Source organism: Hyla sarda, chromosome 2, assembly GCF_029499605.1.
Source record: "Hyla sarda isolate aHylSar1 chromosome 2, aHylSar1.hap1, whole genome shotgun sequence".
NCBI lineage: Eukaryota > Metazoa > Chordata > Amphibia > Anura > Hylidae > Hyla > Hyla sarda.
Window position 1 is genome coordinate 269,058,227 of NC_079190.1, and position 24,825 is coordinate 269,083,051.

General features: G+C 40.1%; 1 protein-coding gene across 2 annotated transcripts in view; it reads right to left on the minus strand.

Moving 5' to 3' along the window:
- Positions 1-20,498, minus strand: part of RSPO1 (R-spondin 1) — a 187,959-nt gene extending 167,461 nt beyond the window's left edge. Inside the window, exon 1 of one of the 2 annotated variants that reach the window (XM_056560597.1) lies at positions 20,177-20,498. The gene's annotated coding sequence lies outside the window, so the exon portion shown is untranslated. Of the gene's footprint in view, positions 1-20,171 lie in introns of both variants that reach the window. The other variant, XM_056560596.1, reaches the window with a different exon arrangement.
- Between the last annotated feature and the right edge of the window lie 4,327 nt (positions 20,499-24,825).

Below are 24,825 nucleotides of genomic sequence, written 5' to 3' on the forward strand. Positions count from 1 at the left end.
GTCTACCCTCAGCAAAGCTATCGTTGTCCGTAACTTGGCTTCGGAGTCTTATTGCCCCTGTACCTAGCCCAGGATCCAGCGGTACACCCTCGGGTGGTTTTAAGCTAAACCACGCCCTGGCATCACGAATACAAGGGGTTAATCCCATATGCCCCTAGGGTATCAACATCTGCCCTCATCACTGGTCGACTACGATTTTAGGTCCAGTGGAAACCGCATACGGGGCAAAAATGAGCCGACCAGAGTCAGCGTTTCACTCCGGTCGGCTCATTGAAATTAATTACATACGGTCCCATATGGGACAAAACGTGATGTGAACCCAGCCTTAGAGACTAATTAATATTCATATTGCTGTCTTTATGGAGACATATGTGTGAATAAGGCTCTGTCCACATTACTATCAGTGACTCTGTTTGAACCCTTTCTCAGTAGTTCTCTTACATTCTATGGAAAGACTGTCATTTGGATTAAAGGGGTGATTATGGCTTCAGTTTATTGCTCAGTTTCCAGTAACCAACGCTCCCAACCACTTCAACATTTATTTGTTATTAACATTTGAAGCTGCCAGCAACATAGGGGAAATGAAGTATTACATGGTGTCTATTAAACTCAGTAGAGAACTATGTACTACACAGTTGAGACCAAAGCAAGAGCTGCCCAAAGGGCCATATGCTGTAATCACTATGTATTTGTATAGAAATGTTTTAACCAATAAGATAAACCAGTCCTTTGTTCTCCCTCCCTTATCATTAACCTTTCATTATTAACCAGTTAACGACCGTGGACGTCTATGCTCGTCCACTGGCCGTAAATGGGGTATGACATGGGCCTCCGACTCAAGCCCACGTCATACCGGCCGACGTTAATAGCCAACATGCGGAGATCTCCACGGCCATCAAAGTTGACAGCGGCGTCTAAAGGTGCCTTTATCCTGTCCCTGGTGGTCCAGTGGGATGGATCGCCCCCCGCAGCGCGATCGCGGGGCGGCGATCCACTGTGGAGGGCTTACCTCTCCTGCTGTGGTGGCTCCTGAGCTCTGAATGATAAAGCCTGGCAGGGGCAGGCTTTATCAATTGAGTGCAGAGCACACAGATCAATGGGATGCTATGGAATCCCATTGATCTGTATGAGGAATCAAATGATTCCTCCTAAAAGTCCCCTAAGGGTACTAAAAGTGTAAAAAAAAAGTTTAAAAAAGTTTAAAAACACACACATTAACCCCTTCCTTATTAAAAGTTTAAATCACCCCCCTTTTCCCAAATTCCATATAAAAAATATATAAACAGAATAAAAATAATCATATGTGGTATTGCCGCGTGCGGGCATTGTTTCTTCAATTTTGACGCATAATGATTGTTTTTTCCCGTTTCGCCATAGATTTTTGGGTAAAATGACTGATGTCATTACAAAGTAGAATTGGTGGTGCAAAAAAAAAAGCCCTCATATGGATTTGTAGGTACAAAATTGAAAGGGTAATGATTTTTAGGGTACGTTCCCACGTGGCGTATTTTGCTGCGTATTTGCTGCGTATTTGGTGCTGCGTATTTTCCTACCCATTGACTTCAACAGAGAAAATAAAATACGCAGCAGCAAATACGCAGCAAATACGCCGTGTGGGAATGTACCCTTAAAAGGAGGAAAAAACGAAAGTGCAAAAACAGAAAAACGCTTGGTCCTTAAGGTTAAGTAAATTTTTAATTTACTGCCAGACCCAAAAAGGCTTGTTAGAGTTCAGAAATCAATATATTTTACAATATCTTTGCTGTCTAAAAGAGCTCCACTAATGTTCAATAAACGCTGTAATTCCATTGTTGGAATTATGGCCAATTTTTAAACAATATGTGCACTGTCAGATAATTTTTCAGACTTTAATAACATGTTAAATAAAAAAAAACGTCTGCTTTTCATAGCTTTTTTTTTTATTTTGTTTTTCATTTAACAGTGTGTGAACATAGCCTAAATGAGATTTAAACTTATAAAACATTATGACATGAAAATAAGACACCATATTCTAATCCCCATTTTCATTGTGTTCACTTCCTCCATCCTCCAAGATGAAGGACTAAGATTTCTCATTCTTGGGCTCAGTTAAGATCCCAGTGGTTGAACCTCCACCAATAAGACTTTAATGGCATGACATGAAAGTATGAGAGTATAGAGCAAACCCTCTCATTAATTATTTATTTGATTTTCTGTGTCCTTTGAAAGGCTTTTATTGTCTTTTAAATAAACATACGACTTCAAGTTAAACCTGCTCCATTATTTTTCTGTTGATTATGCTGTTTTAGTTTTTTATTCTATACATTCCCTATTTTTTAGTTTACTATGCTGTTTAAGTTTTTTTGTTCTATACTTTCTTATCTATATTTTCCTTATCTGTTAGACATTTGTAAAGGATTCAATGTATTGAGCAACATATATAGGTCAAATTTTATTCTTAGCCCATAAAGACTACTTTAAAACAGTACAAGGAATGCATCTTCTTGCCAGATTCAAATTTTGAAAGAGAAACAGGATGACGCTGTAAAATGGTTGCAGTGCGGATTAATATAGTCAGTTTATGTTCAGCAGATGCTTCATCTGCTTTGTAGAGAGCAATGTTCAGAGGAGACACTGGAATAGCCTTAGCAGATTTTTGTTTCATATAGAAGAGTGCTTACACATGATACATAATAGTATATATAATGACATATGTATCATGTGTAAGCACACACACAGTTCTATGGAAAATATGACATCGTATTTTTGTGTTTTTCAGCAAATGAAGGGGTACACATAAAAGCCATTTACCATTTTATTGACTTTTTGCTGCTGACATCAATTAGGATTTGCACGCATAAAGTCTCCCAGACTCTTCTGCATACTACCAGTTGTGTTCATATTGCAATTTAGGGAGTCTCTGGGGAGGTAGATAAGAAGCCAAGTAGACTACATGGCCCTCCAACACCTTCATTTTGAATACATATGCATAAAGAGTTAATAGGGAACTGTGGCCAGTATGAAAAAAATAGAGCTTTTTTATATCAGTTTGTAGCACCGAGTGCCCTGATTGTAACAATGGGGAAGAAAATCAAAACTATCTAAAAGTAAAACTAACCGTGTTACTCATAGCAACCAATCAGAACTCAGCTTTCATTTTAACAGAGCAGTCTAGAAAATGAAAGTTAAAGGGTTGTCATGACCGACTGGGGGACAGGGAGAGCGAGCCCTAAACTGACCCTAAAAACACTCTCCCTGCCTACTTGCCCATCCATCCTAAGCGATGGATTGACAACTTGGAGCCGGTCCCTGTCTGCACTAAAGTGTAGTGGCGTAAAAATAAATAATATACATAGTCAGTCACAGGCCAGAAACAGAAACGGAAAACTACCAGACAACCAGATATACTATGATTAGGAACGTAGAACACTGTTCACAAACAGAGACAAGTACAAATGAAAAAAATCAGATCAACCAAACATATAAATATACTGTAGAACAATGTTCACACTGGACACAGATAAGTAACAAACTTTAGGTCCACAACACAAGACTGGGAAACGGATGAGTCAGTATAGACTCCAGGAACAAACAGGAATAAAAACTCAATCCCTCAGAAAACTTCAAGAAAACACATGAATGTCTTGATACTAGAACTCAATCTCAGTCCATAATGGAGAACTGAGATTTCTTGTACTAAATCTCAATTCCCCAGAGTCCCATTAAAAGGTCACAGGGATGTCTTGTTGCAAAAAACTCAGAAAACGGATACAAGAAAACTCATAGTGTGAAAAGCTACTAAAAACTGACTAATGTAACACAGATTAAAATCTACTAAACAAGACTAATAAACCATTGCTAAAAACTCAAATCAAATAACAAGATAAATACAAGGAAAATGTTCAAGCAGACATAGTAGCATTATTGCACCAACAGACATCATAGCATATTGCACAAACAGATATAGTGTATTACACAAAATAACCAGCACCCAATGCAGGAGAAGTCTGCCTTAAAATAGACACACCCGAGTTCTCATTCGTTCAGAGCATTAACCTTTCCCCATCCAGGGAGAATAGAAAACTGCTCTGAACATCCTAGTGTGTGAATACACACCGAAACAGAAAAATACAAAAACAAATAAACAGACATTACAGGGGTAGATTTTTTTTAATCAGCTGGTGGCAAAAATGTAAACAGATTTGTAAATTACTTCTATTAAAAAAAATCTTAATCCTTCCAGTACTTATTAGCTGCTGTATACTACAGAGGAAATTCTTTTCTTTTTTATTTATTTTCTGTCTGTCCACAGTGCTCTCTGCTGACACCTCTATCCATGTCAGGAACTGTCCAGAGCAGGAGAAAATCCCCATAGTAAACATGCAGCTCTGGACATTAACCCTTTAAGCTCTTATTGGTTGCTATAAGCAACAAAGACAGTTTTAATTATCTTCCCCATTGTTGTAATCAGGTTACCATAGGCTAAAAAAATTTGCACATTTCCCATCATTGCCAACTTAACCCCAGGACAGCATCTTATTAGAAAGATTCAGCACATGCACCAGTATGTAAAATCTGTATTAATTGTAGATTGTATAAAGGACATTGTGGAGACGTAGTAAGAGCAATGATCTTTTACCGCTACATGTGCACCTTCACAGCTCAACTATGGCATAATTGCACACAGAGCCACCCCAGCAGGAAGACCCGCAGAATACCTGGGAACAGCCAAACCCTGCCTATACCTTAGGGGGTATAAATCTTGTGAAATTTACCCCCCACCCCACCCCCGTGTACCACATTCCCTGGGACACATTGGTTCCCTGAGCTTTAATTTCTCAACAATTTTGTAAGAAAGTTACCCCCAATTAGCTTTTTGGCAAAATGTGCAGTTGTGTAGCCAAATAGTAAAATCTTTTCATCTTAGATACGGGAAGGGGTTCTGCTGTTATCAGGCAACCAGAGGCTGCAAACTGATATAAAGTACTTGCCTTTTCCATACTGGCCACAGGTCCTCTTAATAAATAAAACGTCAGTGTTTGTGTTAGTAGTATTAAGTCCCTGTAGATGTCAATTTCTTGCTCCAAGGTCCAAGTGTCCCAAAAAATCTTGTTGGATTTTAGATCATTAATGTATATGACAAAAACGTTAAAGTTTTTCTTAAAAAATATCAAAATTACAACTTGCTATGTATGAAGAATAACAGAATAGAGACCTAGGGCATCTGTTTACAGTAGCTGATTACATACTGTGCCTGTTCTGCTGATGATGTTCTGAAGGGCCAGTGCAGTGTTTTCAGTACTGTACTCTTGAAGGGGTATTCCATGAATTATTTTTATTTGAGTATGTTACAGGGGCTGTAAAGTTAGTGTAGTTCATAATATAGTGTCTGTACCTGTGTGTGATGGTTTTCTCATAATTCTTATGTGATTTCCCCCCCCCCAATATGTATTTGTAACAGCATACAAAATGACTGATTTTTCCCAGGTTGCAATGGGGCCGAGACAGACTCACTAGTCAGCTGAGCCTGTCTGCTTCAATGGGTGGAGCGATCGCTTGGTGGGAGAGAGATCAATCTGCAACTAATTCAACAGCTGTAGGCACCCTGATTGAAAACCACAGGTCTTTTGAATGGATGCAGCTCATTTATGTTTAAATGGGTGGGGTGGCTGATGTGTGGGAGGGAGGAAAATGGATTTATGGGATTTGTAGTAAAAAAAAAAAAAAAAAAGAAAACTCACACAGGAAATACTAGTTCACAAAAAGCTAGCCAGAGTGTTATGGTAATCTCAAAACATTTAGCCCCAAGACAAGCACAGATCCTTCCTAAGCATGTCCATTACTGTATGCCAGGTACATACTAAAATCCACCTTATATGGTGGATAACCCCTTTAAATTTGGAAGTCACAGGGGATCTAGAGCACCAGCCAATGATCCAGTGAATTGTAAAACATTATCTTAAGCTTTGACCTCTTAAAATATATCAAATATATTAAGCAATATGTCAGTTAGGGGGTACCCTGTTTGCAGTGCACCTCTGCAAAAGAATACTTCCATTCTGGAGCACTGATTCTTTCCACGTATGATATGGTCGTCTTTTGAGTTAAATTGGAGCATAGTTTAATACTAGGAGTTTCCATTGCTGAACCTGCTATTATCAGTTGATGCAACCTGAATCTGACTGGTCAATGATCAGAGTGATCTCTGTGGGTGCTCCATAGCCAGCAATTCAAGAATAGTATGCAGCACTGAAGGTGTCGGTATATCAGAAAAGGATATAGCTACACCTATACTATCAACAATACATATTGATATTTTCTAACAATTCTTCCCTGTCTTGCTGATAACCTACTGACTAAAGTATATCTGCATTTACTGAGGAATAATATATTTTTTTATGGGTTCATGAATTATAGAGATAAGTTGATCAAGTTTAGAAATTATTGCAGTTTCTATTTTTGTATTCAGTCTTTCATGTGAATTATTTACTGCCCAGTATATTATGTTGCTTATGCACTGAAATAATGAAAGCACTTTAAATCTGTAAATGTATGTGGCATATCTTTAAATTCAAATTGATACATATATATATATATATATATATATATATATGTATTAAACATGGTGTGAACCTAGCCTTACTGTCTAGAACAATATAACCATGAGTCCAGAGCCTACAATATATATATATATATATATATATATATATATATATATATCCGTCTACTTTTACGTTTACGTAATAAATAAAAAAATTCCAAGTAATAGAATTGGAAAAATACTGTGCACTATACTTAAAGCCTCCAGAGAGATAAGCCCTTGCCAGAGTAGTCTGGCAGTGGCTTACCTATGTTTAGAGAGATTGGAAGAGAAGTTGTGTGCAGAACTTTCCGTCGCTATCCCAGGTGTACATATAGGCCCAAGGGGAGCAGGAATAAAGTTGTAGGAGGGGGGGGGATGAGTGCCAGATGTTTAAAAACATTAGGAAAAGAGTTATGGGAGTAATCAGGTCATGTAATAAACACACATGACCCTAAAGTCCTTCACACCATTACTAGTTTGGTCTATTAATAAAAAAATTGACAGAAATAAGATTGTGGTCTATTGGCCACTGCTTTCCTTTGTCTGGAATATTTCTTTAGTGTACCTGTCATATGACTAAAATAAATGACATATACAGTATATGTTGCTCACTAGGTCATGTAGATGCTTTAAATGTCTTTTTTATGGGTCTAGCTTCTGTATTTGGCTCACAAATCCTTCTGTTTTGCTGCTCACTCATTATTAACATCCACTTATCAGAAAGGGACTTGTCCAAGGCAAAAACTGAGCCCGCCCTCACTCACCATGCATTCACTTCCTCTGCTGTGCTCTGCTGGGTCTCTTCATACAATCACTGCAGGCTGCTCTGTAACCCTCACAATCTCCTGTATGGTGTTTTGGCTCTCTTCATGCACAGAGTCGGGGTCAAAACACCCCCTTCATGCATCTCTATGGGAGATCCGGAGATACACAAGCTGGTGTATACAACATAAAACGTTTTTGATTCCGAAATTGCCCCTTTAAACCATTTGACACAGAACTTTTGTTGATAAAACCTGGTCAGCAGAGTACCAAGTATCTATGACAAGTATCTCAGGTCTAGGAAAGGCATTATATATACACCAGTGGTAATATTTGTGTAGAAATAATGATCTATCATATCCCATTAGACTGCATATTTACTGGTTGGTTTAGCTTGATCAATATTACACATGTCTATCTTTTCTAAATACTTGTACAACTCAGGAAATATTGTAAGGACTCAGCGACAAGAATCATAATGGGCAAACTAGTTTTATATGCTTTCAGCTGAACTATGTAGTAGTATGAAAATCTGGGCACTCACCAACTCTGCAGATTTTTTTTAATTCATTTTAAAATCTTTTCAGATTAAATAACAGGATGTGTTTTACCAATAAATGCCATTCTCGCTGTCTAACGGGACAGCCAAGGAAAGCATTTATTGCTGAAACATGCTACTGTATTATAGTTTCATACATACCAACATGCACCAACAGTCACAGAAGTGCCAACAATCACTTGCATTGGAATTAGCTGGATGAACACAAAGAAGTTAATGATACTCAACACCACTCTGTCTAGCAGGTACTAGCCCTACTACTATGACTTTACCAGAGGCTGCTGCGAGGCTGGATGGACGTAACAGCAGGGATCCAGGTTGCATTAGAAGAGGGAAATGCTAGAATACAGGCATAAGTCAAAGCGCCACAAATTGACCTAGGAAAACCAGGAGGGTGGAGAGTGGTCAACTAGCTGAGGGCAGAAGACAAAAAAGTGCTTATAAACACAGTCAGTGGTAAGGGATTAAACAGTTTCACATTCCAATAGTCAGAAGCCAGGAGAGCATGTATAATCCCAATACACAGGCAAGGAGTTAAACAGGTATAATGTCCAAAAGAAACCAGGAGACCATGTATGTAACACTCCAAAAGCACTTAACAAGGGATACAGGAGGTTATAAGGATCACAAGCACTTACTCTGGGTATGTGCCCATTTTTAAAATGGTGTTCAGCACCAGAATTGGATGGCAAGCCAAAGCTTCAATTTACTCGGTGTCATGTCCCATTGATACGCTGACCAGATCTCATCACTGTATGGCTGGTAGCAAATGCAGTCCTGCAACGCTAACTTACAGTGTTTCTGTGCTGAACAGAGCAGCGGCCATAAGCAGTTACTAATAGTTTGTATTTCTTATCCTCTGTGACATCACTTTCTTCTGCTGTCATCATTTGATAAGCAATTATGGGTGGTATGATTTATTATGTCGAACCAGATGAACAGTAAACACTTGAGATCCTAAACAGTTTTGACATCTGTTTTCCTAATTTCAAGATAATCACTAACTATATTTACATGTCCTCCAATCATCAGAGCCGCTATATAAAGTCCAATTATAATAAACACAGGACGCTTCTTGTCTCCCATCATTTTACTTGTAATGATAAGCAACCATAAAAGAACTGACACCATTCTGCACTAGAAACAAGCTGCTGACCGCTGGAGAATTTATAGACTAGTCAAATAAATAAAGGTAATTCTTTACTTTTCAACTTTTTATTTATGGCTTCACTGCATTTGTTGAAAGATAAACCCAGCAAACCTGAAACCTAACAGTTATATTAAAACAATAGCATATTTCTAATTGAATTCCATCTGTGGGACTTTATTATGCTCACTGTGGGACTTTATTATGCTCCACCCATAAGCACAACATAAGCTCACTGTGCCCAGAAATACACAACCTCCCACTTAAACTTACCTGTCAAATCCCACAAAAAAAACCCACTGTTATATGTTACTCAGTATGTTACTCAGTACCTCATTCTGATCAAGTACATGTAATTTTTATGTATCTGTCACCGATATTTCACAAAAAAAAAAAATAGCATATTACAGCTGCTCAATGTCTTTTCCATCTTGTCAAAGGAAGGGGGCGTGTCCTTCTCTTTCCTGCACTGTAATGACTCCTCGACCTCCCTCACTCTGCTAAAACACTGCTGGGAGGGAGCCTGGCAGACCTGCTCTGTAACCCTTTCCTCTCTGGTTTTATACTGTACACTCAGACACACACATTGATTATTGGAGATTGCCTGTACTCTACCACCAAAGACAATATGGTGATTATATAACTTACATTTTCCTATGTCATTCATGTGTGTCATCCTTAGGCAGTCTTGTAATGGTGGGACTTGTAGTTTTGGAATAGTTGGAAGTACAGTGTTTGGATAACTCAGCTTTTGCAGAACTACAACTCTTAGCATGCCAAGACATTATTTGACTGTCCAGACATGCTTTGAGTTGTAGTTTTGCAACAGCTGAAGGCGCATGATTGGTAAAACTCAGTGTTATAGTAGTTTTGCTGCAGGCTGTGTTCCTCCTGCAGCCTTGTCAATCAGCCATCTTGTGTCCATGACCCTCAGACACCCTCATGCTGCTGTGGAACTAATCAGTGTCCCAGCCGGTATGGGGACCCCTAGTGGTGGTATTTTGAAAAACAGTTTTCTTTTATAAAATGTGAAAATGTTTTAAAGATTTTTAAAACTTTTGTTTTGCCAAGATTTATAACATATAAAAAGTTTTTACATCTGACAGTGCCCATTTAATGTTAACTTTTGCAGAACAATCTTACAACAATTGACATAGAAGAGTTGTAGCTTGCCTGCACAACTTACTGTACATAGACATAACAGAGCAATCACTAAAACTTGCTCTCATTAAAGAGGTTATCCACCATAAGGGGATTTTAGTAAGTACCTGGCAGACAGTAATGGACATGCTTAGGAAGGATCTACGTTTGTCTTGGGGCTAACTGGCTATGTCATGAGATTACCATAACACTGTGGCTAGCTTTTTGTGAACTTGTATTTCCTGTTTGACTTTTCCTTTTTTGACTACAAATCCCACAATTCCATTTTCCTCCCTCCCACACATCAGCCACCCCACCCATCTATATATATATATATATATATATATAAAACTCAATGTGTGTATGTGTGTGTGTATGTTCCACAATCACGTCCAAACGGCTAAAGATATTAACATGAAACTTGGCACACACGTTACTTTTATGTCAACAATTAACATAGGATAGGTAATTTAACCCTTACTCACCCCCATTTTCCAGGGGCGGGGTTTTGTGTAAAGTCCCATACAAATCTATGGGAAATATGTGTTACTGTATAACTTCCAAATGGCTGGAGATATTTCGATAATACTTGGTCACGTGTTACTTATATGTCCACTTAAAATATAGGATAGTTAATTTAACCCTTAACTACACCCATTTCTGAGGGTCGGGGTTTTTGTTTAAAGTCCCATGCAAATCAATGGGAAATGTATGTTCTCACATAACTGCTGTACGGCTGGAGATATTTCAATACCTGGTACACATATTACTGGACGGGATGGGAGGTCGAGATGGGAGGTCGGGATAGGAGGTTGAGATAGGAGGTCAAGATAGGAGGACGGGATGGTCAGGATAGGAGGTCGGGATAGGAGGTCAGGAAAGGAGGTCAAGATAGGAGGACAGGATGGTCGGGATGGTAAGGATAGGAGGTTGAGTTAGGAGGTTGGGATAGGAGGTCAGGATAGGAGGTTGAGATAGGAGGACAGGATAAGAGGTCGAGATAGGAGGACAAGATAGGAGGACGTGATGGTCGGGATGGTTGGGATATCAGGTCGAGTTAGGAGGTCAGGATAGTAAATCAGGATAGGAGGTCGACATAGGAGGACGGGTTAGGAGGTCGGGACAGGAGGTCGAGATAGGGGGTCGAGATAAGAGGTTGGTATAGGAGGTCGGGATAGGAGGACGGGATAGGAGGACGGGATAGGAGGACGGGATAGGAGGTCGGGATAGGAGGTCGGGATAGGAGGTCGGGATAGGAGGTTGAGATAGAGGGTCGAGATAGGAGGACGGGATGGTCTAGATAATTAATTTAACCCTTAACTACCCCCATTTGTGAGGGTCAGGGTTTTTGTTTAAAGTCCCATGCAAATCAATGAGAAATGTATGTTCTCACATAACTGCTGTACTGCTGGAGATATTTCAATACCTGGTACACATATTACAGGATGGGATGGGAGGTCGGGATGTGAGGTCGGGATGAGAGGTCGGCATAGGAGGTCGAGATAAGAGGTCAAGATAGGAAGACGGGATGGTCAGGATAGGAGGTCAGGATGGAGGTCAGGATAGGAGGTCAAGATAGGAGGACAGGATGGTCGGGATGGTCAGGATAGGAGGTCGAGTTAGGAGGTTGGGATAGGAGGTCAGGATGGGAGGTTGAGATAGGAGGACGGGATGGTCAGGATGGTTGAGATAGGAGGTCGAGTTAGGAGGTCGGGATAGGAGGTCAGGATAGGAGGTCAGGATAGGAGGTCAGGATAGGAGGACGGGTTAGGAGGTCTGGATAGGAGGTCGAGATAGGAGGTCGGGATAGGAGGTCGGGATAGGAGGTTGGGATAGGAGGACGGGAAATGAGGACGGGGTAGGAGGTTGGGATAGGAGGTCGGGATAGGAGGACGGCATAGGAGGACGGGATATGAGGTCGGGATATGAGGTCGGGATAGGAGGTCGGGATAGGAGGTCGAGATAGAGGGTCGAGATAGGAGGTCGGGATAGGAGGTCAAAATAGGAGGACGGGATAGTAGGACGGGATAGGAGGACGGGATAGGAGGTCAGAATAGGAGGTCAGAATAGGAGGTCAAGATAGGAGGACGGGATAGGAGGATGGGATAGGAGGACGGGATAGGAGGTCGAGATAGGAGGACGGGATAGGAGGTCGGAATAGGAGGTCAAGATAGGAGGATGGGATAGTGGGTCGAGATAGTAGGACGGGATAGTAGGTCGAGATAGGAGGACGGGATAGTAGGATGGGATATGAGGACGGGATAGGAGGTCGGAATAGGAGGTCGAGATAGGAGGACGGGATAGGAGGACGGGATAGGAGGTCAAGATAGGAGGACGGGATAGGAGGATGGGATAGAAGGATGGGATAGGAGGACGGGATAGGAGGACGGGATAGGAGGTCGGGATAGGAGGACGGGATAGGAGGTCGGGTAAGAGGATGGGATAGGAGGTTGGGATAGGAGGTCGGGGTATGAGGACGGGATATGACAACAATATATGGGGATGGAATATGAAGTCAAAAGCTTCCTCCTTTGTTGATTTTCCTCCCCAACAAGGATAAGGAAGGAAAAACCGTGCAACGCCGGGTACTCAGCTAATTGAAACATAAATTAGCTGCATCCATCAAAAGACCTGTGGTTTTCAATCAGGGTGTCTACAGCTGTTGCATTATTTGAAGTTGATCTCTCTCCCACCAAGTGATCGCTCCACCCATTGAAGCAGACAGGCTCCCTGTCATCAGCTGACTAGTGAGTCAGGTCTCGGCCACATTGCAAGCTGGGAAAGATCCAAAACAACAACAGTCATTTTGTATGCTGTTAAAAATAAACAGTGGGGTGAAAATCACAGAAGAATTGTGAGAAAACCGTCACATACAGGTAAAGACACTATATTATGAAATACACTAACTTTACAGCCCCTGTAGCATAGTCAAATTAAAAAAAAATTCCTGGAATACCCCTTTAAACTTCAAGGGGTTGTCCAGCAAAAGTATAATTATGCAAGGGATGGGAGCACTCTGCATATAAAGCCTGTGACAGGACATCACAGCCTAGAGGGGAGACAGCACAGATAATATGGAAGATCTCTGCACTAAGGCTAATACCATTAAATTAGGGACCAAACAGAGGTGCAGGGGAAATCAAAGTTGGGGGGATGATTTGGCATTTATTCCAAGTCATTTATTTTACATTTATTTTTTCCCTTAAATTTCCCTGTTAAAATTGGGGAGCGTGTTATACGCCAGTGCATGTTATACGCCAATAAATACTGTACTCTTCCTTTGATGCAATAAGCAGATATAATGTTAACTGAAGCATCTCTTTAGAGCAAGGGCACTGGCAGAGTACAAATATCTAGTAAAGAGCTTGCAGACACCTTGTACTTTATAGGCTCCATTGAGTTCTGTATGTAGGGAGCTATTTTTCCACTGTAGCACAGTTTTGGAAGAGGATAGCTCTTAGAAAAAGCACTTCATATGGCAACATTACATAGGTTGTGTTAGTTTTACAGGAAAAGAGTTGTTGCTATCTCACTTTTTTCAGACACAATGAAGCATCAATAGAGCTGCTAGTCAGACTTCTCTACAACTCTGGACTGGTAAATCCAATGTGTGGTGCCAGTTGAAAATTGAGATTTCCATTGGCGCCTCTCCAAACTCCCAAGAAGTGTTAAAGTATCAACTTCTTATTATTTATTTACAGGTTATAAAATTACAATACGTTTCAGGGTTGTACCACTGCTTTCCCCTGTACAAAATCTACACAGACACCAAGGTGTAAACAGGTAAGTATAAAAAGGCTGCCCTGAAATCTGACCCAGATCCAACAAGGCCAGCCATTTGGTTGTTACCTATTTATTCCTTAGTTTCTTTGCAGTTATGTTAATACCGTGTTTTGTGCCTGCTAATGGAGTTGGTACAACCCATGAATACATTATATATATATATATATATATATATATATATATATATATATATATATATATATAAACAACCAGTAGGGCATGTTTAAATGCTTACTAGGTCATGTTGCGTTCATAGATGCCATCTCTGAAGGGATGCTTGAGTCCATAGTTTAGTTGGTTTCATTTTTGTATAATGTCTACATTTCCTCTAAAAAGCATTAAAAAGATACAGTTACCTAGTTGTAGTATTTTTTAACTGGTTGTTTTATCACCTATAGAACCATGCTTTCCTTACTGTAACATGAAAAAGTCATGTTTTGTCCTCTGGCTGAGATTGTGGTGAGTAGATATTTATACACGTATACACTCTGAGCACATAGATATTAGGCATATGCAGGCATGATGGACAGAGCAGTATCCCAAGTTTGTGCAGTTGAATAATAGATTATTGCTATAAACAGCAATCACTGTCTATAGCTGTGCCTTAAAGGGGTACTCCAGTGGAAAACACATTTTTAGGAGCAAATCTCCATAGCAATTTTATAGGAGCAAATCCCCATAGCAAACCCTTCCTGCTCTGGACAATTCCTGATACGGACAGAGGTGTCAGCAGAGAGCACTGTTTTCAGATTAAAAAGAACTCCAGAAAGAAATACAACTTCCTCTGGAGCATACAGCAGCTGATAAGTAATGGAAGGATTAAGATTTGTAAATAGAAGTAATTTACAAATCTGTTTAACTTTGTGGCACCAGTTGAATTTCCAAAATCTAGTTTTCACCAGAGTACCCCTTTAAGATCACTTTGACATGACCATGATACAGATTCTTTTCTGTGCCTGTATTACAGATTCAAGCGCTAGACCTCCCACATTTCATCAGATCCAGTTTGTGCACCGACGGCATTTATTGTACTCAATCTCTGGTTCTGATATCCTGCCGAAGGTCCCAGCATTGTGCATTGTGCTTTACAGCTGTCTGAAAGCAGGCTAATGCACCTAAGCTAAAAACGCAGTCAAGCAGCCAACATTGGGACATATTCAAACATATTGCAATGTATTGTGTGTATTTCTGCAAAATTGCTTACAAATACTACAGTTTTGCTAAATAATGACAGAACTACAGTATTTTGCAGCATATTTTCAGTGCACGACAAAACTAGGAATCAAACTAAAAGGCAAAAGATGTCCAAATCCTAGCGTTTTTCTTCACGAAGGGTGGACACCTGGTATTGGCTTACAAATACTAATGCAATAGGCTGATCAAAATATTGTGTGAAAGCGGCCTAAGCCATAGTTCCCAGTGAGATAACACCGGTGTGAAAACCAAAATCAGCTTATTATTTCTACCGATTCCCATTTGCATGGTGACAAGTTCCCGAGTAGTAGCCTAGATTACTATTAGACCATTTAAGGAGATGGTGTATGTCTTTTGTAATCTATAGAGACCATGCCAAGAATGACTGAAAGAAACACTATGCTGGCCTATGACTCTCTTCCTTTTGCAGCAAGTTTGCTTCTGGCATACTGTATATAGGAGTAAAAATTCAACCTGAGGACTATGTCATTAATAAAACTGTGTGTCATGTCACCTTGGCTTCTTCTACTCAACATCACTAGATAAAGTTACCCAGGATGAACCATGAGATCTAATGTGCCGTGGTAGAATGTGTTCCTTTATTGACACATATACTATTGTTAAACAAGGCAATCCAATATAATATTGGGTTATTAGCTAGGAAAGATTTAATCAGCTCATTCACCAGTGCTTTGTACGTCTCCTGAAGGGCAGAAAATGATACTTTTCACTGTAACCCTGCCAGCCCCCCTCATGTGGACTCAAAGCGGCAGCTAAAGAGGTATCAGGTGTTAGCAGATTTGTTAGCTCATAAATGAAAGCCTTTAATCAGTGGGCGTGCCCAGAAAGGAAAGCACATGTTCCTGGCACAGCCACAAGCCAAGGGAAAACGTTACCTCCGGCGAGGAGCCCAGCTTCTTACAACTCTATATATGCCACTGACTCCACGTCATGGGGGCATGAGATTTAAGGAAACGAAAAGAATATCATTGTTGCATTATGATTTTTTTTTTTTTTTAGTAGTTTAAGGGTTAAGGCTGATTTTAGTATTTTTACTTTCAATTTTATGGTGTTATTCATTTTAAGTTATTTTACATGTTTGGGATCTATACAGTGATCCCTCAACTTACAATGGCCTATAACATACAATAGTTTCAACATACAATGGTCTATTCTGGACCATTGTAACTTGAAACCAGACTCAACATACAATGTACAGACAGTCCAGATCTGTGAAACGTGTCAATGACTGGAAGAACTGACCAATCAGAATGGACATTCACTGGTAAAACCCCTGTATTACTGAAGCGTATGCCCTGACTGATGTCTGGTAGCGCCCCCCTACAGTACAGGGCGGTATTACATGTTCTGTACTCTTTACCTGTGCCACAGTTACCTGCTCCTTTGGACACCAGGTGAGGATGACTCCATATTACTTTTTTTGGGACACTTTGTGTACTGTACAGGACCCTGAAGAAGCTCCTGTCCTCTACATAGACCAGTGTTTTCCCAAGCAGGGTACCCCCAGCTGTTGCAAAACTACAACTCCCAACATGCCCGGACAGCCTTTGGCTGTCCGGGCATGCTGGGAGTTGTAGTTTTGCAACAGCTGGAGGCTCCCTGCTTGGGAAACACTGACATATACAGTGATTTACAGTTCCCAGCAGATCTTTCTTACTTTTATATGGAAGGATTTGCTTTATCTGTATTAGTTATCTACTTATTTTTCTTTAATCCTCACATTTTCCTATTTTTGGATGAAATTTTGGTGCCTTTAGAACCAATTACCAGGTTTCCATAGAGTTCTGGTCTCAACATACAATGGTTTCAACATACAATGGTCGTCCCAGAACCAATTAATATTGTAACTTGAGGGACCACTGTGTCTGTATGTGTTTTAAATCTGCTTTATGCAGTATGATGGAGTTTGGATTTTGAAATGACTGCCCATTTCCATGCTGTAGCGGTTTCCCAGTATCCATGCTAATGGACAGACTTTCAACATACAATAGCATATTTACTGCTGTGTTATATGAGCCATAAGTATGAAAGCCCTGAAAACCTATTTATACATCCACCATCCCCTTGAATCCCCTAAACATGTATTATTTATGCACCAGCTTTCTTCCAAAAACCCCTTGTACTTTATATGCCTAATTCTTTATCCAAAAGTCTCTTGTACTGTGTATGTATGTCTTTATCCAAACCCCCTTGTACTGTATATTTCTGAATCTTTATCTAGAAACCTTGTACTGTTTATACTGTCATACCTCTTGATTTACGTATGCTGCATTCGCCATCTAGAAACCTCTAGGGCTGTAAATGCATGTCTTCTTCTAAAACCCTGCTATCCTGTATATGCATCTACCTTCATTCTGAACCCTCCTGAACTATGTATGCTTTATTCTTAATCTAGAACTTTCTCTTACTGTATATGGACTAGATATCCACTACAACCCTGCTCTACTTTATATGTTAGTCTTTATCCCGAACCCTCTTGAATAATGCATACTATGTTCTTCATCTAGAAACACCAGTGGCCCAGATTTATCAAACTGTGTGAGAGAAAAAGTGGAGTGATTTCCCCACAGCAACCAATCACAGTTCAGCTTTCACTTTACCTCAGATCGTTAGCTGAGCTGTGATTGGTTGCTGAGGGAAAATCTCTCCACTTTTTCTCTCACACAGTTTGATAAATCTGGGCCACTGTGTACTGTAAATGTATCATCGTTCTTTATCTAGTACGAACCCCACAGTGTTTTATATGCATCAGTCTTCACCTTGAACCCTCTGGAACCTCTAAATGTATGCATTCTACATCTAGAACTATACGCTATATGGTTATGATTTCCTCTTAAATATGTATCAGCCTTCATCCATAACCCTATTGAACAATATATGCTTCATTCATCTTCTTGATCTTCCCTGTACTCTTATGGACCAAACTTCCTCTAGAACATGCTGTGTTGTATAACCATGACATTCAGTTGTATGATGTATTCTATAGTCTTCACCTAGAACTTTCTTGTACTGTATCAATCTTCATCTAGCTTACTTGTACATTTATTCATCATCTATAAGCCATGTACATATACTGTGTATGTCTTCTTCTAGACATCAGCCTTTTTCAAGATTTCAAGAACTCACTTGAATGTGCTTCAGTCTAGCTTATCTCCTGACTTCTTAAAGTATTGTATTTAAGTCTTAAATTGTTACTCTTTTCTTTATATATATATATATATATATATATATATATATATACACACATATATATATATATATATATACACACACACATTTATACAGTGGTCCCTCAACATACAATGGTAATCCGTTCCAAATGGACCATAGTTTGTTGAAACCATCGTATGTTGAGGGATCCGTGCAATGTAAAGTACAGGACAGTGGTCTTCACCCTGCGGACCTCCAGATGTTGCAAAACTACAACACCCAGCATGCCAACGGCTGTCCGGGCATACTGGAAGTTGTAGTTTTGCAACATCAGGAGGTCCGCAGGTTGAAGACCACTGGTATTGGAGGTTGTACTCACGTGTCCGGTTATACTCGCGCTCCGGACCGTCACCGCTGCCCTGGATGTCGCCTTCCATTGCTGTCGCCGCGTCCCCGGGGTGTCTCCGACGCTCTGGCAAGGCCTCTGCTTCCCCGGCATCCTCGCTCTCCATCGCCACCATCACATCGCTAGGCACGCCGCTCCTATTGGATGACGGGACGGCGTGCGCAGCAACATGATGACGACGATGGAGAGCGCCGACGATGCAGGGGATCCTGAAGAGGACGCACCAGAGCCCTGAGGACAGGGACCACACGGGGCAGCTGGTGGCAGCTGAAGCAGTCTGCGGTGCCAGATAGCCATTTATGCGATGGCCCTGACATACAAAAACATTGTATGTTGATGCTGCCTTCAACATACGATGGCATCTGAGAGGCCATCGTATGTTGAAATGATCGTAGGTCGGGGGGTCACTGTATATATATATTCCATTTTTATCATAAAAGGATGCCATTTTTATTTTACCATTTCTAGCACTTGCTGGCTAGATAATAAAAAAAACCTTTCCATTCAGTAAACCGCTATAGGTTAAAAAACAGACAGGTTGCTTAAGCATGGCTAAATGTCACAAAACTCGCGCAAGTGTAGTGGTAGATTTTTTCCAACCACTTATCATGGAGCATATGAGAAAATACATAAAGCAATGTATCTCCACGCCCTCTTCCTCGGTTCTCCATTGTGGAGTAACTAACTACGACCTAGATATGTCTGTTTTAAATTAAAAGGGAATTGTAAATTTGACCTTGCAGAAGCTACTTTTTCTAAACACATGCACATATTACAGAGCAGACCTCACGCTCTCTGTTCCATGATCCAACAACGCCAGCAAAAAACGAAAACCCCCAAAAACAGACTTTTATCTTAATAACGCCAGCGAACGATAGCTTCCAAATCTGATAACTGAAGGATCTTCTTGGCAGCAAGCCTGCTAAACAATGCAACAACAAAAAATAGTTTTGGAAAATCTTTTCGCTGCTACATCCTTCACTCCCCACCAATAAATAAACCTACGTAGCAGAGATGAGTTGGTCACTCGTCTAAGCTCATGCTGATAACACGTGTTATCTGTGATTTTACAGTGTTATCCAAATGCACAAACGATGCAGCTCCAAAAGAGTTAACTCACAAAGTCAACTCTGCTACATCTGTAAGCAACACAATTCTACACGTTGGTTTCAGAAAGTGTCTGTCAGTAATCCAATGCCTTCTGACAATTAAAGATGTCTGTTTCTCTAGCTAAGCTAAACTGTTTGCTTTTTGCCATCAGGATACAATATATCATTGTACATGTACATTACGCATATACAAACAGAAGCATACAAATGGTTTCACACTAGGATTCCGTTCCTTATCACCTATCGCTCTGTAAGGGAAATATACATATACACTATCGATACAGAAATCAGCGCAAAAGTAAAAAAAAAAGACATTCTTAAAATTCCAAAAAACTTACCTTACCAATATAAATTCCACTTGACAGAGCGAATGGATACGGTTCTATAAGCAATTCTTACTTTCCAGAAAATCTCCCCAAAAGCCAAAGAAAATGAATAAAAGTCTCCAGAAATGTAGATCTGCTTCTTCTTATTTGATGGAAAATTCAATTCATGGCTGAATATCAGCTTTCATAAGACAGCTAGTGATAACTCCAACTGGATTTCACAGAGGAGAGAGACGGAGAGGGGTCTGGCTGTGTCTGTATTGTAGTCCATCAGCAAAACCAAGTGCTCAGGCAGTGAAAAGACCCAGCGTGTTTGCAGCTCTGGCTCCATCCACTTTCATGCAATCGACTGACTCTCACTTTCCCTCTCACTTTTTTAAATGACCAAAGTATCCAGTTTTTCCCTCTAACTTAAGCCAGATATCTGTTGCATGCAAGTGCTACCTCCTCTAGGGATTGACAGGGAATTTTAACTCTTTGCTTCTCAGTTCTATATCCAGAAGCAGGGAGGTAAAAGTGTAAGGGTAGGTATCCTAAAAATAACTATTAAACAAATAACTATTAAAATACTTCATCTTCAGGGTCTATTCACACGTAAAGTAAACCGTGCTTATTTGATGCACAGTATTTAAAGGGGCACTCCAGCGCTAAGACAAGGGGTACTCCGGCGCTAAGACATCTTATCCCTTTCCACGCCGTACCCCGTTAGAATCAGCCCCCGGAGCGTGCACGCTCCGGGGGCTGATTCTAACGGGGTGCGGCGTGCAAGATCACAGGGGTCCCCAGCAGCGGGACCCCCGTGATCAGGCATCTTATCCCCTATTCTTTGGATAGGGGATAAGATGTCTTAGCGCCGGAGTACCCCTTTAAAGCTGCAGATTTAAATCTGTGTTCAGTCATTCAGTTTAAAGGGGTACTCCAGTGAAAAACTTTTTTTTTTTAAATCAACTGGTGCCAGAAAGTTAAACAGATTTGTAAATTACTTCTATTAAAAAATCTTAATCCTTCCTGTACTTATTAGCTGCTGAATACTACAGCGGAAATTCTTTTCTTTTTGAAACACAGAACTGTCTGCTGACATCACGAGCACAGTGCTCTCTGCTGACATCTCTGTCCATTTTATGAACTGTCCAGAACAGCATATGTTTGCTATGGGGATTTCCTTTTACCCTGAACAGTTCCTAAAATGGATGGAGATGTCAGCAGAGAGCACTGTGCTCATGATGTCAGCCTAGAGCTCTGTGTTTCAAACGGAAAAGAATTTCCACTGAAGTATTCAGCAGCTAATAAGTACAGGAAGGATTAAGATTTTTTAATAGAAGTAATTTACAAATCTGTTTAACTTTCTGGCACCAGTTGATTTAAAAAAAAAGTTTTTCACCGGAGTACCCCTTTAAATTGAAATGTGCAGCATAAAATCTGCAGCTTCAAATCCTGCATATTAAATATGTGCAGAATACTGTACCTATGATTGCACTCTAAGGGTAGGGTCACATGTAGCGCATACACAGCATATTAAACACTGTGAAAAATCTGCTGTGCAGAGGAAATACGCTGTGTATTCTCCTATGAGTTTACACAATAGCCCTCTGTGTGTGTAGTGAAGTTTGAAGGCGGAGCTAGCGCATCACACACTGGCCCCACCTCCAAACCTCACTACACACACAGGGCTGCTGCTGGGCAGCTCTGTGTGTCTGCTTAGCGTATTTCCTGCTTCGTAGTGGATTTTGCACAATGTGAAATACTCTGCATATACGTTATGTGTGACCCTACCCTAAAGGAGTTTTTTTTATGTATATTGAGCCCTGAAGTGTGACCCATAGGGACAGCAGGGGAAGGAGCCATGTTATGTATATCCACAGTCTTCAGGATGGGACATATTAATATTCAATTATATTAAACACTTTGCTATTTATACCACTCAACTTCAGGTATTTGGCATTTTCCCTCCATAGGTGGCATGGGGTCAAAGAGCATGCATGACCACATAAAAGACAAGGCACCGCCACCCATTGGTGTCCAAAAAAAAACAGGTTCTAGTATGGAGGGGAATCTTTCAGTATGCTGTTAACATGCCCAAGATAAGTACCAAGGATAACTGCCCAAGATAAGTACCAAGGACAAAAATTGCCCCAATGAGGCAATTATAACTCGTCTTGATTTCAATTAGATTTTTGACCAAAGTTTATTTAGTTAAAATCTAGTTTTAACAACAGTAATAGTAGAGAAATGAATAGTTTGATTCTGCATTGAGGTGAGGACCCAAGTAACCTGATACAGACTGGTTTCTATAGAGATCCTGCAAGACAACTCCATTATAAAGGTTGTCAAACACGACCAGGCCGTGCTGCCCACATAGAAGGGGGAAATAAGCTAAGCAGCAGTTCAGACAGGCAATTTCTCAGAATCAGTTTATTAAAAAAAAAAAATTTATTAATGCTTTAATTTTTCAAATGTGAACCAAGGAACTTCTAGGGGGTGATCTGTGAAGCTGTCTAAAAGAAAGTCTGGCTCTGTTGCCCATAGCAACCAGTCACAGTTCAGTTTTATTTTCATTTTCTGCTCTTGAAACATGAAAGCTGTGCTGTGATAGGTTGCTATGAGCAACAGAGACTGTTTTTCTTTTAGACAGTTTTATAGCTCTCCTGTAGGACTTTTTTTTTAACCAGTGGGACAATTAAAGGGGTTGTTTAACCATGGAGACTCATCACCACATAACTGTATGATATGTGTATAGTCACGGGGGAGATCATCCAACTAATGGGACCCTCCGGCAATCCTCCACTTATCCCCTATTCTGTGGCTAGGGGATAAAAGTGTTTATGGTCTGACAACCCTTTTATGGTTCCTGTTAATATGGGGCAGTATCTGGTTTCTGGGTTATAGATAAGGATGGAATATTATAACTGTTAACTTTTTTTTATAGATACGGATGGAATATTATAACTGTTAACTTTTTTTTCCTAAATAGCTGACAAGAGCTCTGCTTCAGCATCATGACATCACTCGGACGGGAGAAGGGGCTCTCTGTAACATATCGGGTTATGTGTAGAATGCAAGCGTTCACAGAAACCACATGCAAGTCATTGTTCTCATTCACAGTGACATGTCCTGTCTGGCAGGGTGTAAACACACTATTCACTGAGCATTGTATACAAACAGACTACACTCTGGAATTTTAAGAGAATATTCCTATAATAATAATAACTATAAATCAAATAAAAGTGTTGTCTTTAATATATAATGTACCAAATATGGCTTGTCTTATTGTTTAATATGTTCCACAAGCCAAATTATAATCTGTAAATGGTAGCCTGCATGATAGCTACCATGGGGAAGGAATCTGACTTTTCGGGAGTCTTTTTTATTTTCTTAGTGGATAACTGCAGCTTGTGAAATCCTCAGTTCTGATAAGATGTTGTTTATGCAAATCCTAATTTATAAGTGTAGGGTCACCAGAGGTTAGGGTGTCATGTTGACTTCACTTCTGGTGGCCATATGAATAGGTCTTCTATCCAGAACGCCCTGTCTTCTATTTTGCTATCATGTTTTCCCAAGTGCCTATTCATGTTTTCATGTATAAGATATTGGGATATTTCTACATAAGGTCACAACAAACATTTTAGGGATATAGCTTTACCTAGATTGGGTCCCCTCTATTCACATTTACTGTATGAATTTACACTGCAAAATTTACACTGCAAATCCATAGCAATGCTGCCACATGTGAACATATGCTTAACAATTGTATTTCTGGTTATATTGTTAATAATTATTACAATGTGTATGGGCATGTTAGCAATAGCTGAAGAGAGGAGATAGGCCTCAGTCCAGTTATAAATGCAAATATGACTTTTATTCATTAATATCTGTCATTGACCCTCTGCGTTATCTATGGATATGTTAGTAGATGGCTTTTCTAGACTTTTTGCAAACAAATATGTCCCATGTGGGTTTAAAGCCTGGCCTCTATATTTGGAGGGTGTTAACCTGTTGAAAAAGTAATGTTGACACAGCATCATGTCACTCATCTGCAAACACTGTCCCTGCCTTTATACTGTCCCTGCTCTCATCTGTCATTCATATAGAGGATCTGTGGCATGAAGCTGAAGGGATTTCACAGTTCTGGACTGATCTCATTCCTTTCCCACATTACACCTACAATCTGAAATTGCGTGCAATAAAAATAAGTTTCATTCTCTCCTTCCCCTTCTCCCAATAAACACATGATAATGAGAATTAACACCTTCCAAACCTACCGTCATTAACACCTTGACACAATGCCTGGGGGCCATGGAGAAATGACACTGCAGCAGATTGCTGTGAGAAGATCAGATACCACAGAAGTGTCAGAATATGTGAGAGAGATATAAATTGCTCAGAGACAGAGTTATCCTCTTTGTTTCACCTCATCTTTCTTTTGGACATCATTCCCAGTTGTGATTTGGAAGTGCAGAATCATACTTACAACAGCTGGTGCTTCCAGGAAAGTCTCTCACCGATCACACGTCAAAGTTCCTGAGTAGAAAAAAAGACTCTATTAAAAATGCAAAGCTGGAAGTCTGCATCTAAGGGACTCTTTATAATGGTATACAATCAATACTTAACGCACAATTTGTGTGACGATAGATTTATAGATAGATAGATATAGATAGATGATAGATAG